Here is a 20,820-nt window from a genome sequence, read left to right on the forward strand (position 1 = left end):
CTCCGTAGTAAGTTTATTTAACATCCACCACCTCACATAGTTGCATTTTGTCTGGTGATGAGAACTTTTAATATCTACTCTTTAGCAACTATTTTTTTTTTTTTAAAGTAGACTCTGTGCCCAGCATGAAGCCCAGCACAGGGCTTGAACTCACAACCCTGTGATCAAGACCTGAGCTGAGATGAAGAGTCAGACACTTAACTAAGCCACCCAGGCACCCCATCTCTTAACAACTTTCAAATTGTGTCATTTTTAAAAATGGAGTTTTTAATGGAGTGAATGGGCCCTCTCCCCTCCCTGCTCCAACGGTGCCAGGTTCACTTCTGGGCTCATCTAGTTATCACACGACACTGTAGCTGTTTGCCTACTTGTCTGTTTCTCTCACTAGACTGAGCTCCCTGAGGCCCGGAATACTTCATCATTATTTTCCCAGCATCCAGCACAGTGCCTGGCACACACCGGGGCTCAATAGACATTTGTTGGATGAAGAGAACACACCAATAAATATGCCAGCACCTTTTTTCTTCCTTTTTATTTTATTTTATTTTTTTTTCATTTTTTAGGAGACTGCCGCAAGGCAGTGGAATTGGGCAGGAAGCAAACATGCAGCCTCCTGGATGTTAGGTCTACGTGCCAGCCTGTACTGGCCAGTGTGGGCCACTCTGCCCTATCTTCTGGGCCTGGTTATAGTTTAGGACTTCCGTTTCCAGAATGTATGACACAATGAGAGAAGTCAGCCTTGTCTTCATCCTCGTTGGCCAAGTGGTCAGTGGGTCAGTTGTCCTATCCAGCGCCACCCATGCAACTGTGGAAGGAGCCTCGGTGTCCATTGAAAGATGAATGGATAAAGAAGATGTGGTTTATGTATACAATGGAATATTCCTCAGCCATTAGAAACGACAAATACCCACCATTTGCTTCAACGTGGATGGAACTGGAGGGTATTATGCTGAGTGAAGTAAGTCAATTGGAGAAGGACAAACATTATATGTTCTCATTCATTTGGGGAATATAAATAATAGTGAAAGGGAATATAAGGGAAGGGAGAAGAAATGTGTGGGAAATATCAGAAAGGGAGACAGAGCATAAAGACTCCTGACTCTGGGAAACGAACTAGGGGTGGTGGAAGGGGAGGAGGGAGGGAGGCTGGGGGTGAATGGGTGACGGGCACTGAGGGGGGCACTTGACGGGATGAGCACTGGGTGTTATTCTGTATGTTGGTTAATTGAACACCAATAAAAAATAAATTTATTATAAAAAAATTTTTTTATAATCAGAAAAATCAATGTTTATTTAAATTATAAGCTTAGGTACTAACTTATATAATAAATAAAAAGTATATTACTTCAGAAAAATTAACTAACATATGCCTTTCTTTCCTAGAAATATTAACTTATAAAATTTTCACAATTATACAATTTCAGAATAAATACTTCTAAGTTATGAGAATCAAATAGGACTGAGAAATGCAACACTTCCAATCATCTAAGGTATGGTTATAATCAGCACATTGGACCACAGAGAGCTGAGCTGATTACTAGTATTCTTGGAGGGTAAAGCCACAGACAGAAAGGTAAGATTGGAGGTGGTAATTCAAGGGCTGTGATGAACAAGCAGATTCTCTTGATCAGTAACTCATATTGCACCAAAACCAAGGTTTTTGATGTTCTTTTCAAGAGGTAACCAGTAGTTCCTGTGTCTTGCCCTATCAGCCCATTGCAGTACATGGCATGTCACTCAATCTTTGTGTTTCCTCCTTGACTGACTCACTTGGCCTGGGTGGGAGCAGAGCCACATGACCCCTCCACCAAAAATGAAGTATGTCATTGTGTTCTCGGGGCGTGAGCACTGTGAAGCTGGGAACCTCCCTCTTCCCCACTTTTAAGGTCACATGCATTTGTGTTTTGCATACGTTCCTGGGCAGGAGGCAGTAAACGCAGTGGGGCTGAGGCCCAAGGAGCAGCAGAGGCCTTCGGGGGTGGCTCATGCAGAGATGTGTCTAAACTCTATGACAGTACTGCGTGTGCATCGAATGTTGACCCTTGGGTTGGGTGATTCGAGCCCCAGGCAAAAATACCTGCCTGATGTGTAGTGAGATCTAGGCCAACCTCAGTGCTAATGCTGGAATTTCCCCTATCAATGGGGTTCTGAACTCAGAGGGTCCCCAAACTTAAATAAAAGAATTCCATCTTTCTTTCCCCCAAAAACCTGCCCCTCAAATTTAGTATTTTCTTCGATTATGAATGTAAGCAGCAGCAGCAGTAATAGCACCAACTGAAAGAGACTATTTTCAGACTACTTCACAGTGTTTAGAGGGATCCCACAATGTCATTTCCAGTCACTGCTACTTAGAAATCATGTAGCTCTTAGACCCAATAGGAGATCTTGTTTTTTTTTTTTTTTTAACGCATTAATAAAGAAGCATTTGATGTATTTGTCAGGGTTCTCCAGAGAATCAAAACTAATGACTTATTATGAGGAACTGACTTACATGATTATGGAAGTGGAGAAGTCCGATGGTCTCCAGCTGTGAGCTGGAGGCCCAGAAAAGCCAGTGACGTAGTCCTCAGAGATGAAGGGCAGATGATAGAAGTCCCAATAGAGGTCAGGAGATGACATCCCAGTACAGGTGGTCAGAGAGAGCAAATTCTCCCTGCCTCTGCCTTTTTGTTGTATTCAGGCCCTCAATGGATTGAATGAGGTGCACCCACACTGGGGAGAGCAATCTCTTTACTCAGTCTACCAACTGAATGCTAATCTCATCCACAAACAACCTCAAAGATACACCCTGAAAAAGCGTTTAACCTAATTTCTGGGTATTCATGACCCAGTCAAGTTGATGCATAAAATTAACCGGCACACAATACAACAAACTTGGTTATTTAAAAAGTATTTTTATTACTGTATTTCAATGTCATTGGCTTCTTTGTAGTTCTATGTATTTTAGGTTATGTATTTCAAAACATTTTCAGAAGAGACATACAGGCTTCACTGCACAGCCAAAAGGGCTCATGACACCTAAAAATGTTAAGAACTCCCAGGAGAATAAATTCTCTCTCATGTGGCCACTAGCCTCTGGCTACTTCCTGGGAGTAAACAAATCCTTCTCAAAATACTAAATTTCATTGTACATTCTTTCAATACATTTCAGGAAAGGAGGGGTATGCCATCCATACATTTATTGTCCCTTAACTCCAAATTCTCCTTCCATGGCTTGTTGGGCCATAGAACTGGGCACAGTAAGCTTTTCTCCTTCGCTGTTGGCGTGATGCTACAACTTGTCAGTAGAGGACACTAGAGAGACCATGGCCAGAAGAAGGGGCTTCTACTCCTGGAAGACCCCATGTTTCCCTTTTCTTTTTGCTCCTATTGCAAGGCTACCAGTGGCATGGGGGTGAGTATCCAATGGCGCTCACCCCCATCAAGCTTTGGTGGCACCCCACAATTGTGAGTTCCCTTTGTCCTTTCCTGCCCACCAGAGATGACCCACCAGCTCCCACTGGAGGTCTCCAGCTGCCAGCTGGGAGAGGCAGGGGTGTTTCCTGCCAGCCATAGTCCTGGAACTTGGACAGGTTCTAACCTAAGGCAATTTAGCAAACTAATCTATCCTCCAAGTGGCTAGAGCCACACCTTCCTCACCTGAATTCCAGTAGGGCTGCCCTAACAGTGTACCATAAACTGGTGGGTTAAATGACAGAAATTTATCATCTCAGAGCTCTGAGGGCTGGAAGTCCAACATGAAGGTATTGACAAAGCTGGTTTCTTCTGCAGGGCTGGAAGTGGCTTCTGGTGGTTTGTTGGCAATCTTTGGCATTTCTCGGTTTGTAGAAGCATCCCTCTGGTCGCTGCCTTAATCTTCACGTGGTGTTCTCCCTATGTCCTGTGTCTGTGTCCGAATTTCCCTTTTTTACATGACACCCGTCATTTTGGATTAGGGGACCCACTCTACTCCAGTACAAGCTTATCCTGACAACTAATTGCATCTACAACCATCCTATTTCCAAATAATGTCACACACCAAGGTACTGGGGGTTAGGACTTCAATGTATGGATTTTGGGGGACATAATTCAACCTATATCACCTACCTCTTAAGTTTGCTCTTGCCTTCAGTTCTCTCTCAGCCTTAGGGTATTTTTTTTGAGATAATTTTTGCCCCTTTATAGCTAACACCCTTATAACTAGATAATTTTTCCTCTGTTAAACTTTTCCCCTCTCCTGACTAAACCCTAACTGATATGAGAGTAAAGGGATCTAATAGACGGAGTGTGTGCCAGGCACTTTGCTTTCAATTTTTCTCAACCTTATGAGGTAGGTATTATCCTCATGGCCCAGATATAAGCTTTGTCTCACTTTTGGTGAGTACCCATGCTGGGACTCAAACTCAGTTGTGTTTTTTTTGTTGTTGTTGTTTTTGTGTTTGGTTTTCCCAAAGGTTGTGCCCTCTACTGCACAGTGCTAAAGACAACACAGACTAAACATGACTACATGGATATCCAGCTAGTCTTGGCCTCACCATGATGGCCACTGTCTCCATCCCATAGAAATGTTGGCTTCATTGATTCATTCTCTCATTTATTCATTCAAAAAAACATTTGCTGCATGTATTGACTACCATATGCTAAGTTCTGTATGCTAAGGTTCACAGAGGTGGCTGGAGCCCTGATTGCCAAGAGCTAAAAGAAAAATGGTGGAGGTTGACAAGGGAGAAACATGTCAGATGCTGTCAGAAGGCATCTCTGAAAAGGTGAGGCTTGAAGTCTGGAAAACAGCCAATCAGGAAGAAATTGAGGGAAGGATGTTCCCAATAGAAGAAAGTGCAGAAACAAAGGTATGAAGAGAACTAGGCATGGTTTGCTAGGGAAATCATATCTGCATTGGCTGAAGGAAGTGCGAATGTTAAAGCCAGGGAATAGGTAATGTTTCTCAACACAAAGGATTCCGAAGTTTGTTTTTAAAGATTTTATTTATTTATTTATTCATGAGAGACACAAAGAGGGAGGCAGAGACACAGGCAGAGGGTGATGCAGGCTCCCTGTGAGGAGCCCGATGCAAGATGCAATCCCAGGACCCCAGGATCACGACAAGAGCTGAAGCAGACACTCAACCACTGAGCCACCCCACCCAGATGTCCTGATTTTTAAGGTTTTCAAGTGTAAAACAAAAGTGTTTTAGGTATGGTAAAGCAGAGTATTCATGAAGTGAAAATGGAGTTGTAGAAAGGTCACTTATATGGAAGGTCTGGGCAGCATAATAACAAAAGGAACACATGCTTTGGGTCAGTACAGTCTGGGTTCATCATAATACAGACTCTGCCCCTTACAGTGACATAATGTGGTACCAGTGACTCAGCCCAGAGAGTCACAATGTCCTAATCCGGGAAATGGGGATAATTATTTACCTCATAGAATAAGATAAAATATGAAAATCTCACATTGCATATTAAGACCACAGCTGTGAGCTAGAGGGAGCTCAAAGGGCCACAGTGTGGTTCTTTGCTGGGCCAGTCTGGGGGGCAATCCCCAAACAATACCTCTCTTGAGCAATTCTTCGTGATACCAGTGCTCCTCAAACGTTTTTGGCCTTGCATGCTTGTAGTCACAAGATTCTGAATGCACACCCCAAATAGAGAGGTATTTATTAACAGATTATGTAAATGTATTATTACTCTATTAACATACTATATACCCATTATGAAACATAAACAAGATTGAGGAGTACAAGATAAAGACAAAATAAACAATCTAAATAAATTGTTTTACTTTATTTGTGGTGCCAAGAGCCCTTGCCCTATCGCCAATCAGAAACCCCATTTTATGTGAGAACACTCTGATTATAGAGACTTCATTTCTGAAAATCTTAATTTACATTTTGTGATACAGTGACTACTTGATTTATAAGCTTGCTTTTAAGGCCATTAGCGGCTAAGGAGATCCGTCACACAGATGCAAATGAAAGAAGTGCATGCATCTTTGGCTCAGCTCACTAAATTATGATGGTCGATAGCAACTTAGCCGAGGCCAAATGGTGCCTGAGGGCAATGGAACGATGCCCCCTCACCATAGACTTGCCCAGAAATGAATAAATACATATAAAACTAGGGTGAATTCATGTGTTCAATGTTCAACAAATCTAAGGATATTAACTCGGTGCAAAATTGAAATGAAAAATTCTCTTAGCTGTGTCTTTGCGGCTCCCCCCTAGCCAGCCCTGCAGAAATGAACTTTTGCACTACTTCCCCATCACGGGCAAGGTATTCTATTTGACATGGCAGCTGACTTCCCACAGAGCAAGTGAGAGATCCGAGAGAGTGAGGCAGGAGGCAGTGCCTCTTATGACTTAGCCTCAGAAGTGAAATGCCATTGCTTTCCTGCATTCAATTCAGGGGTCCCCTGATTTGGTGTAGGAGGGGACTACCTAAGAGCACAAATCTCAGGCAGCGTGGATCTTTGGGGACCATGGGAGACTGGCTATGGCAGAAGGTGGAAGAAAAATGAGAGAGGAAGCTGGGGAAAAAGAAAACAGAACACTCACAAAACAGTGAATCCAACTCAGCAAAGTAACAGAGAAGTACCAGAATGTCACTCTGTAGTGGCCTTAAGAAAGAACCAGATCAGATTATATGAGGAGGATGGAGGATGCTGGGAGGAAGTTTTCCAGAAAAAAAAAAAAAAAGTAATAGACAGACCATCTGATATGTTTAAGTATCTTAAAAAAGCTCGTTGGTATAGAAATATTTTATAGGAGAAGATCAAGCCTTCCCCATATAGGTAACTATAAATAAAGGGAAAAACTGACAAGGCAACTATAAGTCCAGGAAAACAAAACACTTTGCAAGCAAGAAAACATAATAATAGTAGACAACTTAGGTTTTCCAATGAATATTATTTATATGAAGATACCTTTATTGGCCTAAAAATGGGACATAAGTATTAGGAAGATGGCCAGAGAGGACATGGGGGGGGTAGGGAATGCACAAGCACTAAATCTTCATTTAGCATAACAGAAAATTAATAAGTAATGTCCAGCTTTTAAAAAACTCACATAAGCATACTACTTAGAAATCTAGAAGTAAATATCAAACAAAACAGTTGAAGAATTTAAGTGACCTCCTCTGGGAATCAGAACCAAAGGTGTGGGAGGTGGAGGGGGAAGGCAGGGACCACTGCTTTTTGTTATAAGCCATTTAGTACAATTTAATTTTTCTCTGCTTCTATTTAAAAAAAAAAGTCTAGTTCAAACAATATGTATAAAGTAGAACTCCTAGGAACTAGCGGCAAGCATTTCTGAGTTTCTGCATCATGCTTTAAAATTACATCTATGGCTGCATGTATACTTGAAGAATAAACTGCCACTGTGATGAATATATAAATGTTTTTACCATATCATGTGTAGTCCATTATGGGAACTAAAACAGATGGGAAGTATACAAATAAATGACTATTTACACATACACAAATTTTTGTTTGGTATTTTTAAACTGAGCATCCAGAACATGAAGACAGACCTCTATAATTGGTATACTGGAGGAAGTGGTATTTATTTCTAGAATTCTAAGTGTACATACAAATAAATTATCCATTAAAAACAAACCCTTTCAGAAAGCATTACTGTGGCCCTTCAGCTGTCCAGCCTCTTCCCTTTCCGCCCATCTCTGGATTTTTCAGTCCTGCCTCCAGGGTGCCTGCAACACCTCCTCCTTCAAGATTTCAAGGCCTCGGCTCCACTTCCACTCCTCCCTCCTGCTCCACATCCCACAGCTCTGGATCCACACTTCATTTATGAAATTTTAAGCTTCTGCCTTGTATTATTTATGTCCATGTCTTAAGGAGGTTTGTATTCCAATTAGCAGTTTTCTCCTCCAAGTGTGCGTCCTCCTTTGTACCCCCTTCACTAGAATATTCTACACTCATTTTTTCAATTGCTAAGTTATTATAAGCAGCCAGCCGCCCTTATCAAAGCTTAAGGCTACCCACAGTTATTCTATAATGAAAAGAGTAGCTTTTAAAAGTTATTACCTGGGAGCTTAGTGTTCTTATTAATATTTCTGGGAAGCTAGAGGCTCCTAGGGAGCATGTGAATGAACACTTTGGTCAATAGCTGGCTTTCTTCAGTGATAAATTCACTTCAGTATTACTCCTTTATCCTACTAGTGTGCTTCAAACATTCCAGGTACCTGAACAACAAGCTAAACAGAGACCTCTGCCTGAACTATCACTTTTTGTCATATTTACCTAACTTAAATGCAAATACATTTGATTAAACCTGCATAGGTATAATGTTCTTAAATGGAAAACAAAATATATGTAAAACATGAAGATGAACAAAAGAAAGAAATATCTTACTTGCTTTGCACTGGCCAGAGCTCCCCTTTCCCTTAGAAGCCTTGAGGGTCCCCTCTGTCTCCTTTGTGCTTCAGAGACATCTTAGCAAAAGCTGAAAAGTGAGTACATTGAGGTGGGCCCTTTAAGGACTTACCTTGGGACCCCGTAGTGGGAGGGGTGGTGAAAACTCACTAGATTAAAGGTAAGCATATTAGAACTTCTATTTGTATTTAATTTTTATATTAAAAGTACTTAAGTTACTAACATTATATAGGAGTTGTCACCAACATCATCGTCAAGTCCACATGTCAGATGCCACCTGTCACTTAGAGCCCTGAGGAAAGCGTTCCCACACATGGCAGTGGGGGTGTATATGACCATGACCCCCATTCAACTGTTTAAAAGTAGCTTTCAGAATATACCACCAAATCTAACTGAAATAAGCCTCACAGAATAGACAAGGGAGCACTAATAATGTTAAGTGCAATGGACCACCAGAAAGTGGCAAATGGACATGTGGTCTCAGGATGCTTTCTTTATCGGTCCTAAGATGATAAGGTAAAAAAAAATATGATCATGTGATTTTATTCTGTTAAGACTGATCAAAACCTTCAAGAATTTCAAGAAAAGACTCAAAAGAGGGGCGCACAGCCATTATTTGTAATAATGAACCTTAACAATAGTATATATTGTGCCTTGGGGATTGACAATTAGCTACAAATGTTTCCTGGAAGATCAGGATATTTTAAAACTGAGCATCTAGACATGAAGACAGACCTCTATACTTGGTATACTGAAGGGAATAGTATTTATTTCTCTAGAGTTCTAAGTAGTAGTTTATGGAACTATTTTTAAAAAAAAGTTGGACATTATCTATTGATTTTCTGCTATCCTAGATGAAGATTTAGTGCTCCTATATTCCTTACCCCCACGTCCTCTCTTACCACCCTCCCAATAGTTGTATCCCATTGTTAGCTAAATCAATAAAGGTATTGACATTAGTATGTTCTTGTACATAATACCCATTGCAAAACCCACGTAATCCACTATGTTTTTATTCTTGCAGTCTTTTCCCTGTAGTTTGCTTTCTTTATACTGAGACTTCATTTTCTCCCTATCATTTTGTTTATCAATCAACTTTTTTATGCTTAAATCTATCAGATGGTGTACCATTTTATCATTGTTGCTTTTTTTCCTGGAGACCGCCCCTACCCCAGCACCCTCAATCCTCTGCATACAATCTGAACTGTTTGCTCTCTAAGCCTGCTGCACTACATTGTTCTGTATTATCCTAGGCTTATTAAGGGACGAAGTGGAAAAGGGATTACAGTAAGATTGACAAGGGGCTGGTTTGCCCCAAGAAGGAATTTGGATTTCATTAAGTTATTGGAGAACCATTAAGAAGTGACGAGAGGAAATCTGTTTGAAGGAGTCACTGCACCAGAGCAAACCATGGTCAAGATCTTATCTATCCTGAAGTTCAGCTCATAGCTACACCCTAGCCTTCCTGTGGAACCATCATCTGTACAGTTAGGCTATAAAAAATAGGACTTGGAATAATGAAACATGCTGGTTTCAAATTGAATGTTGAGGCACTTAAAATGGGAAGAAAACAATCTCTGATAAAAGGTCAAGGATAAGGAATTTTCAGTGTCACAGGAATTCATGGTCAGGCTCGTGTAGATCTCAAAATTTCTTCACATGTTGTGCTTCTCAAAATCCACGTCAGAGCAAACATTTATTTCTTTTATTATTTTTTTAAAGATTTATTTATTCATGAGAGACAGAGAGAGAGAAAGAGAGAGAGGCAGAGACACAGGCAGAGGGAGAAGCAGGCTCCACGCAGGGCGTGGGATTGGATCCCGGGTCTCCAGGGTCACACCCTGGGCTAAAGGTGGCGCTAAACCACTGAGCCACCCAGGCTGCCCACAAACATTTATTTAAAATGTAAACCTCGAAGGTGGAAATAAGGCCAATCAGGACCATTCAAGAATTACAAAGATGATTTGAATTTCAAAGGGCAGAGACAGAAGGAGAAAATTGGTTCTGATGGCCACATTGATGTAGGCAGAAGCAACAGAACCACCCCTCCAATTCCCTCATACTTTGGACTCTCTTCACCTACTTTTGTCCTGTCTATACTTTTGTCATTTATATTAAAATTAATACTATCATAACTATTTTACTGTCTTATAGTAAACTATTTTACTGTCTTATAGCACTTAATAATTTTCCAATGATTTCACAAAAATCCTATTAGGCCTCTGAACAGCATTTGAGGTAGATATATGGTGGGGGATAGGTTGTGTAATTGGATAGGGTTGGTTGTATAACTCCCATTTTTATAGGTAAAGAAGCTGGGACAAAGAGAGGTTTAATGGCTTCCTGAGAGTTCCATAGCTGGTCAGCAGCCTCAACAACTTGGAAGAGTAGTTTTCCAACAGTTGGAAAAACTACTTCCTGTCTTTCTTTCTTATTTCACTTCCAATTCTTTGTTTCCTTCTTCTCAACATGGTATACATTATAAGCAAAGTGTACCACTTATCGTATTTTGTTTTCTGTTAATAATTTATGAATATTTTTAATGATCATAAAAATTGATGTTAATGAGTTTATTGTGCTGATATAAATATACATTAAAATTCTATTGCAATTTATTTTTTTTAAGATTTTATTTATTTAGGGATGCCTGGGTGGCTCAGCAGTTGAGCATCTGCCTTCAGCTCAGGGCGTGATCTTGGAGTTCTGGGATCGAGTCCTGCATCAGGGTCCTGCAGGGAGCCTGCTTCTCCCTCTATCTACCTAGAGGCAGATTCATGAACTGAGCCAAAGGCAGAGGCTCAACCGCTGAGCTATCCAGGTGCCCCTACAATTGCAATTTAATATATTTTAATAATTATAGAAGTTTAATCATTTAAAATTATTAAGCCATGCTTTTAAATAGTGAATAGTTTTACAAATAATGAATAGTTTATCTTAAAATCCCATCTTTTTTACTTGCATATGGTTCTCAACCTTCTCCCCTGCCCCATCCTATTGATCCAAGGGTTACCCACTCCTGAAGTGGTGTGGAAATTGTTCCCCCCACTCTCCTGTTTGAAGTTCACATGAGCCTCAATTTCAGAAAGCTGGATTCTCATGCTCTGAATGTGTACAAGAAATTAGGAGGGTTTAAGTGAGGAGAGGCATGGCCGATCCACTTTGCCAGCAGAATCTTTGGCTTACAAAGGTTTCCTCATAGGATCTGTACAAACATCAAACTTTCTGTGTGTTTTTAGTTTAATCTAATGATCAATGTAAATTCAGCATCCCTGGCGTCTCCAGCCAGGTGCACCCCACCTACTGCTATGGCGCTGAAGCCCCGACCACCCGGGGGAGCTGACATCCGAGTGGGGTGGATGGCACCTCCCCCTACTTCCCTGGCAGCGGGTCCAAACATCTGGCTCACACAGGAGTGTGTCATTCCGTGCAGCTGAGGCCGCCACTCCGAGCTCCAGGATCATCAGGAAGATCAGGACTACCGTGCCCTGCCATGAAGTGCTCTTGGCAGTTAACCATCACCAGTCAGTCTTCATCTTTATTGCTTTCTGCTCAGTGAGTCCAGAGCCTTGCTCCTCCAGGGCCACAAACACAGAATATCCCCCAAACACCCAGGCCAGTGTCCCCAAGAGCTCCCAATGGGACAAAGACAGTCCTCAGTAGGGGACTGTGCCGCGTGGACCTAATCCCCAGCCACACACTGTCTGCCTGGGGTCAGGCTGGCCTGCACACATGTTTTGTTTAATTTGCAGCATTTTTTAAATTGTTTAAAACAGATATCAACAACTTAGAATGAAGAGTCACAGCAAGTCCTGCTTTTCCATTCCTTTTGAAAAACAGGAATTCTCCAAAAAAGAATGACATTTTGCCATTTGCAGTGACCTGGATGGAACTAGAGGGAGCTATGCTAAGTGAAACAGGCCAGTTGGAGACAAATACATGCTCTCACTCATTTGCAGAATTTAAGAAACAAAACAGAGGCTCATAGGGGAGGGGACGGAAAAATAAAAGAAGATGCAATCAGAGAGGGAGATAAACCATAATAGACTCTTAACTCTAGGAAACAAACTGAGCGTTGCTGGAGGGGAGGCGGGTTGGAGGGATGGGGTACCTGGGGGACCAGCATTAAGGAGGGCACGTAATGAAATGAGCACTGGGTGTTATTGCAACTGATGAACAACCACTAAATTACAACTGAAACTAATAATACCCTATATGCTAATTAAATTGAATTTAAGATTTTATTTATTTATGAGAGAGAGAGAGAGAGGCAGAGACACAGGCAGAGGGAGAAGCAGGCTCCATGCAGGGAGCCTGATGTGGGACTCAATCCCGAGTCTCCAGAATCAGGTTCTGGGCCCAAGGCAAGGGCTAAACTGCTGGGCCACCCGGGCTGCCCTAAATTGAATTTAAAGAAAAGAATAAAAAAAAAAAAAAAGGAAAATAGGTATTTTGGCAGCCCTGGCCTCAAATTCCTATAAGACACCTGTGGATTTGTATTGGGCTAAGACTCCCCTGTTCACAGCAGCACTCACCCGCCAGAGGGGATCTCCAGGTGCCTCCCTGGTCCCAACGGGTTGGAGTGCAGGTTGCCTGCCTCACGACGCTTCCTTAGGGGCCTCCCTCCCTTCTCAGCCTGGGCCACCCAGTGCTTTCGTGGCTTGCTGTGTCCGTGCGCTGGGGAAGGGTCAAGGCTTCTTAGGTTCAGAGCAGCAAAGGCTGTCCCAGGTCAGCTGGAGCTGGCAGGTGTCAGGCAGAGAGAAGCGCGGCGGCGGCCTGTCCCCAGCTTTCTCGGGCCCAGGGAACAGCTTCTTTCTCCAGCTGCTCCAGAGCCACCGGAGCGAGGTGGCCCTGCCAGGCTTCACGCCTAAATCGGTTCAGAGGGGAACAGAACAAGCCTGTGAAGGAAAGGGGGCCTGAGAGGGAAGGCCTAAGGGTGCACACAGCGCATGGGCAGGAAGAGGAAGGCGAGGCCCACTGCCTTCCCACGCTCCTACCTGGGCTCACGCACGAGGCCGTCGATCCTGTGAACTGTCCTGGGCAACGAGGCCACTCAGAAAACGCCATTTGCTAAACGAACTCGCCACTTGTATTGTTAGCCCTCTTAGATGTGTGATTTTTAAAGAACTAAATACAGAAATTGGCTTTTTTCCCCCTCCCAATGAGTATTTTCATATCACTTACTGTGCCTTTTCCCCGTGGGAGAAGGGAGGGCTTCCGCACCGGACCTCTCCCGCCTGCCCCTCCGCGCACTGATTGCATTTCCGGGTTTCCCCTGTAGTTACTCGTGGTCATGTGACCGGCTCCCGGCCAATGGGGTGTGAGCGGAAGTAAATCGGGCACATCCGGTCTGGCGGACATGAAGGCTGTGGCTTTCTTTTCTCTTCCGGGAAGAGAAGCCTGGAAGCTGGCTTGATGGAATTACTGTGTTTTGTGTGTAGCATCCGGTAGGTTCGCATCCCTCCTCTACCAGTAGGGGAACAATTATTCAACTTCTCATCTGCAAATTGGGACTATTGATACAAACACCCTCTTAGAGCTGTTGGAAACATTAAGTGAACTAGTATTTGTAAATCCCCTGTAAGAGCGCCCTGCTTATGGCTGACACTACATAAAGAATATTCAGTAAAATATTAAAAGCTCTCTAAATGTTATGTCAACCTCTATGGCTGTTCTAAACATTTGAACAAATTTCTTTGGTTGATAGAATCACCTTGGCTGGTAGTTTGGTTTGGTTTAAGGATAGCATAGAATTTGTGAATTATAGCTTCGGTGTCAGATCGGTTGGCTTGGGCCCATGTCTTGTCTTTGCCACTCGTTAGCAGTGAGACATTAAAAGAGTACTTAAGTTCACTAAGTTTCAATTTTCTCATTAATAGGACCATTAATACTTTATAGGTTTGTTGGAGGATTCATGAGATAAAGATTGTACAAAATCCAGTCAAGTGCCTGGCACATAGTAAGTGCTTATTAAATAATATTGCGCCCAGGCGATAAGTGATAGAGAGGCCAGGTTTGAGAAGGGCTGTCCAGAACATCTGTAATTAATCTCTGAACCTTTTTTTTTTTTTCCAGCTCCACAAGGAGATGATTAAACTAGATTTGATTGTGATTTTCAAACCTTTTATTTATTTATTTATTTATTTTTAACTGCAAAACTCTTCCTTCAAGAATAATCTTAGATAAATATTTGATCTAACCTAGGTGGGAACAGTGTGGTAGAGGCCAGGATGAAGGAGACCCACCGGCTTTCTTTCACATCCCGTCTCCAAATTATCCCTGAGTCACCTTTGTGGAATCCTAGGGCTCCTCAGCACAGTTTTGTAGTTTATAGGATTTGAAGTTCTCTAAGCTATTTTGCTCCAGCTCTAATATTTGATGACCACGAGGACTGGCATTTGGCCATGAAATTACACTGACACAACCTGTTCCCTATGCTAAGTCCTCTTCTGACTTAATGCATTTCTTCCATCATTGCCATTCTTGGTCACCAGTTGGACCCCCCTCTCTTAGGGAACAATCCCTCCCTTCACCTGCTTCTACCACAGGGAGACACTGGGGCAGGAAGCTGACACGATGCCACTGCCCAGCTGTCTCAGGTGCCATCTTGGGGCCTAGCCTCTAGGCGAGCAGTGGACCTACACTAAAGCCAGAGGCCGAGTTTTTGACTGATAAGGCCCTTGGCTAATTGCAGGGCAGTTTTAAAACAAAATAACCTATCTTGAGGAAAATGAGCTGTCTCAGTAGTTCAGTGCTTTCCTTCAATTAATAGGTAACCTATCACTCATATTTTCTTCTCTAACTCTACTTATTTATGAAGGTATAAAGTGTCCACAGAACTCCAGTCAGCTCTGACTGGGGAAGAGCTGCTCCATCTCCTTCATATTCAGAGCAGGTCACTTTGCTGCTCAAACCCTCAGGGCACTCCCACTTGGGATGAGATGAAATTCAAAGACTTCCTTAGCCCCAGACCTCATCTACTGCTTTCCTCCTGGCCCTCACTGCCACAGTCATACTTGACTCTGTGGTTCTTCCAATACCTGAAACATCTCTTCTCACATGCTGTTTCTGTGTGTGGAAGACTTGCCCTCCAGAGAACCATGGGACTCCATCCTTCCTCAACATCCCCCTCAAGGAGGTTTTTCCTGACCACCTTATCTACAAAGAGCATCCCCAGTCTTTTTTTAGACCTGTACCCTGCTCTTACTCCGTACCTCTCATCTCCATCCTACATAGAGTGGGTGCATATGTTGGCCATTGCTTGTCCTCCACCCCTTCTCAGGAGAGCAGAGATTTGATCTACTGATTTCACTACTGAGTTCTGCTTCTGGAACAGTGTTTGGCATGTAGGTGCTCAACAAAAACCTGTCAATGAATGGCTGGATGACCTAAGCTGTTGCTTGTGCATGTGCATCAAGGTTATAAATTCACAATCCTGCAGAGGTGTAGTGGAACCAGTTGGCTGTCAGCTGCTTGTCTTGTGTGCAATCTAACAACGTCTAGATTTCTGTCCCTTTTAAGCTCATGCCATCTCATCAAAAAGAATGAGCCAGACATCCTGTTAGCAGGTAACTCGGTCTGACTCCAGATATATGTTCATTATCTTAACCCCAGCATTATGATCACACCTCCAGTCCCCATTCTTTTTTTTTTTTTTAAAGATTTTATTTATTTATTCATGATAGAGAGAGAGAGAGAAAGAGAGAGAGAGAGAGGCAGAGACACAGGCAGAGGGAGAAGCAGGCTCCATGCAGGGAGCCCGACATGGGACTCAATCCCTGGTCTACAGGATCGCGCCCTGGGCCAAAGGCAGGCACTAAACCACTGCGCCACCTAGGGATCCCTCCGGTCCCCATTCTTGAGTCAGAACTTCCATCTCCTATTCCTTAATCTTACATTTCCTTCTCATAGTATCCTGGCTGTCCAATGTGTTTCCCAGAATCCCCTTCCTTGTGTGGTTCTGAGTTTGAGTTTGTCAAAAAAGGAAGTTGACTAAAGCATGCTCTGAGAGAAACAGATGCTGAGATGCCACTTACTGCCAGTTGCTTCATGGGTCTCTGCCCTGACCTCAGCTCTTCTATCTCATGGTGGGCCGTGCTAACCAACAGCAACCCTGGCCCACCACCAGATATAGAGACAGCACACTTCCCCACCAGCTCTCCTCTCTGCTGTGGTTCCTTTCTGTTAGCTAGATCTGCCTGGCTCCCTGGGTCCTTGCAAGCTCCAAATTGTCCATCTGCACTAGTGCCTCAGGAGGGCAGGTTAGGGGATTCTTCCCAAACCTCAAGCTCTCCTCATCAGACCTTTACTTCTCAGCTCCTCCTACAGTTTTATCAGGTCTAATTCCTGTAATAAAGTCCTATTCCAAGTACTCTCCTTCCTCTTCCCTAATGGGACTTTCACTAATCCACATGAAGACTATCACACACTCAGTCTGCAGATTGATTATTTTTCCAGTTATCCACATTGTATTAAATACAGATACTTTTTAAGTACCTGGTATCTCTCTTTCTCTCTCTCTTTTTTTAAGAGAGAGAGAGATTGAGAGGGAAAAGGAGCATGTACAAGCTGGGTGGGGGGAGGGTCAGAAGGAGAGAGAGAAAATCTTAAGCAGGCTCCACACTGGGTGCAGAGCTGGATGCAGGCCTCAATCACACAACCCTGAGGTCATGACAAGCTGAAATCAAGAGTCAAATATTCAACTGACTGAGTCGCCCAGGTGTCCCCATGCCTTCCTCTTCTAAGTAGCATGACTTCATTGATAATAATGAACATATGTAACATAATTTGGTTTATTTCCCAAAATATGCTCTGGCAATTTTAGGTGGGATATAGTTAAATGCTTTAAAATTATTTTAATAAATAATATGAAGTAGAAAATGTAAGTAACATAGAAACTCATTTCATGGATGTTCTTATCAGAATGGAGCCAAATTTATTTAGATTTTAAAAAGGAAGGATTGGAGAGTTACTGTGAAGGTATGGTACACATCATGAAGCTGCAACAAGAATGACTGACATTTGGGAAACTGATCCAGTTACCAATGTGAGGGATCCAGAGACCTGGATTGCACCCCCTCTCCAGGGCTTGGAGTTACAGAGGCAGATGGCTGCTCCCTGCGTGCAATGCATAGCAATCTTTGAGAGCACTAGAGTCCTCCTCCTAGATGACCCATCCAGCCCCAGCCTGTCTCTGGATCACTGCCAGCCCCTAATATTTCAGCCTACACACTTTCTGATTACTCAGCACCTCCTGAAACGCCTGCAATCACTCATGCCCTTATTTCTACCACTTTGTTCTCTCACTACTATATGCCTGGTAAGTTTGCATATCTTAGTTCTTTTGAGTCATATTTCTACTGGGAATTCGAGAAAGAAATGTTCTTAATTGCAAAAGAAGTAGATGCCCATTGAACACATTGGAGGAGTAAAGATAAAGTATTAAAAATTTGTCTTTGCTCACCCATTACTTTCACTCAAACCTCATTGTCCAAGGGCAGCCTCTTGCCCAATTTGATGTAGATTCTTCCAGAGTTTGTTTTCCTTTTAAGTATTTGTACATAGGATTTTAAAAAATAAAATGGGACGTTCTATGCTTACTATTAAAGACATCCTCTTTTGCATTCATCAGTAAATCATGGATATGCTTCCATGTTACATACAAGCCCTCTTTGTCTTTTTTAATAGCTGCATAGAAAGTTCACAGTATACTTTTTTTGGAAAATGACTCCTAAAGGCCATTGAACTATTTTCTGTCTGTTACAACACCATTGGAAGACTTGAGAAAATAGTTAGATCATTTTCTGTGTTAATGGTTCAGGTGAGAAACCCCACTTGAGAGAGACTATGTCTCAGACACCACTTTGGATGTTCATCCCTCTCTTACCTGAGGATTCCTTCAAATTTCTCATTTCTTCCTATTCTAATAAGCCATCTAGCCCATGCCTTGTTGTCTCCTTAGTTAATAGATGAGATCAATGTCTCTCTAGATATACATAGTTATCATATATATATATATATATATATATATATATATATATATGTGTGTGTGTGTATGTGTGTGTGTGTATAGTATATACATATACTATAGAGGAGGGGGAAAAAGTCTTTTCCTTTACCCCCTTAGGTTTTGTGACTGGAGCTCTGGAAACTAAACTGACAAAAGGCAGACTAAAAAGAGAAAAATAATTTTATTAACTTGTGTAGCGCACATAAACATGGGAGAAACTCAGGGCACCTGGGTGGCTCAGTGATTGAATATATCTGCCTTTGGCTCAGAGTGTGATCCTGGGGTTCTGGGATAGTGTCCTGATCAGGCTTTCTGGAAGGAGCCTACTTCTCCCTCTGCCTATGTCTCTGTCTCTCTCTGTGTGTCTTTCATGAATAAATACATAAATCTTTTTTAAAAATGGGAGAAACTCAGTGATGAGCAACTTAAACTTGGGTCTTATATAATGTCTTATTAAAGAATGATAAATATGAAGAAATGACAGCCAAAGGAAAAAGGCTTTAGGCTTTTAGGAGTGGCAAACTGTGGGAAGATACATCTATATAAGGAAACTAATGGAAGATAAGGGTTGTTTTTAGTAGTTTGCTATGTAGATTGCCTCTCTGGGCTGATAAGAGTCATTTTGCCCTTGCAGGTGTAGGGAAGGCACCTTTCTCATGGGAAATTTTTGTCCCACTTTTAAATAAAAAGGGGGAGCATACTTTGATCCCCTACGATGCATATAAGGTAAACCAAGTTACCGTTGCTTCCTCTAATATTAGCTCTTACTATTAAAACTTTCAGCTAATATTTACTAAGCACATTTTATATGCCAGGAACTATGCTAAGCGTGTCACATAATGTTATGTCTGTGAGACTCAAAGTGGTTAAGTAAATCTGCCCACAGTCATACAACTAGTAAATAGGAAGAGATCCAGAGTCTAACTCAGTTCTGTCTGACTGTGGATTATCTCTGCTTCTCCCACAGACTCCGTACTACTTTTGGGCTAAACTCAGCCAGGAATTGGAGTGAAGTGATCACTGTGTTTGAATTTTGCTGTGCCAAGCACCCTCTAAGGCTAAGATACTCTAGTGTTATCCATCTTAACTTGTTAGCAGTGAGAGGTGAGGAAGGTCTTTACACACAATGGGCAGGCACTTAAGTCCATTTGAATGATGACCCTGCTGCTTTTTATAACCCTGACAGTCGAAGTCCAGCACTCTGGGCCGCTGGATAAATCCCTGTCACAGTGATTGCTGATGGCTTGTTTTTTTTTTTTTTCCTTTGCTGGAGTATTTATAGAACTTTTAGCAAGCTCCAAAATGTAATACTCTCTGGAGATACTTTTTGGACCTTGAAACTATGTCCTGCAAAGAGAAAAAAAAAATTGCTAGGATTCAGATAGAGCTGAAATACTGATTTTTAAGTACGTCTCAGAGAACTCAGCTATGCTTAGTTGAATCCCATAGTATCCCTATCCAATTCTACCACTATTTAAAATAAGCTAGTAATGTATTTAAATAAATTCTGACTAAGGTAATATTTTAAAAAATGATTTTACTAACTTTATTGCCCCAAACAAGTTTTTGAATTACTTCAAACTATTCTCAGAATCTGAGTCAAACAAGAAATTTAGAGACTATGTAGTCCAATACCACTATTTTTCAAAATAAGACAGAGGTACAGAGAGGAGAGTGAATTTGCCTGAGATCACAAAGCCAGTCTTTGTCTCAGTTATAAGTAAACAAATCAAACTCAATGGCTGTAATAGATGCTTTTGGATGTGGTTGCCCATCTTCTATATTTATTGCTTTTTTGAGGGTTATCTTCAGTGCCTGGCATAATACAAGCACAATACACAAGTACTCAAGAAATGTTTACTAAAAAAAAAAAATGTTTACTGGGTTGGACAATATGTTAAAAGCGTATTTCCAGATACAATATTTGTTTTTGTTTTTGTTTTTTAATTTAAGTTCAATTTGCCAACATACAGTATAACACCCAGTGCTCATCCCATCAAGTGCCCTCCTCAGTGCCCATCACTCAGCTACCCCATCACCCCACCCACCTCCCCTTCTGTAACTCTTTGTTTCCCAGAGTTAGGAGTCTCTCATGGTTTGTCTCCCTCTCTAATTTTTCCCACTCAGTTCCCCTCCTTTCCCTTATAATCACTTTCACTATTTCTTATGTTTGTCTTTGTAAGTTACTGATCCAAGTAGGTTTTTTTTTTTAGTAGTTTTTGAAAATACAAAGTTATACATACTGTAAAAGAAAAATTGTGCCAAAGTGAGTTAAACAGTCTAGAAAGACTTTAAGACGAATTGGGGAGAGAGATTGAACTTCACTCCATTGAAACAAAAGGCAGAGAGAATTTTTAAACACTGGGGTGCGCTAGTGAACAAGTACTAGAGGGTATTAGTGGGAGGTTGGTCAATATGATTAGGTCAGCTATGAGGCTCCTCTCACAAAA

General features: G+C 41.9%; 2 long non-coding RNA genes across 3 annotated transcripts in view; one reads left to right on the forward strand and one right to left on the reverse strand.

Annotated features, from left to right (window-relative positions):
• Positions 1-610: 610 nt before the first annotated feature.
• Positions 611-13,641, reverse strand: LOC111095701. 2 transcript variants are annotated; one of them, XR_005353676.1, is made up of 3 exons: positions 13,359-13,641; positions 12,897-13,259; positions 611-805 (listed from the first exon to the last, which is right to left on the reverse strand). It is a non-coding gene; the product is annotated as an uncharacterized LOC111095701 (long non-coding RNA). The 2 variants fall into 2 exon arrangements; XR_005353675.1 differs by lacking the exon at positions 611-805 and adding an exon at positions 12,700-12,759.
• Positions 13,642-13,700: 59 nt separating this feature from the next.
• Positions 13,701-20,820, forward strand: part of LOC102155455 — a 58,901-nt gene continuing 51,781 nt past the window's right edge. Inside the window, exon 1 of the long non-coding RNA XR_005353071.1 lies at positions 13,701-13,808. This is a non-coding gene — a long non-coding RNA (uncharacterized LOC102155455). The remainder of the gene's footprint in view (positions 13,809-20,820) is intronic.

Source organism: Canis lupus, chromosome 1 (assembly GCF_011100685.1).
Source record: "Canis lupus familiaris isolate Mischka breed German Shepherd chromosome 1, alternate assembly UU_Cfam_GSD_1.0, whole genome shotgun sequence".
In the NCBI taxonomy this organism is placed as follows: domain Eukaryota; kingdom Metazoa; phylum Chordata; class Mammalia; order Carnivora; family Canidae; genus Canis; species Canis lupus.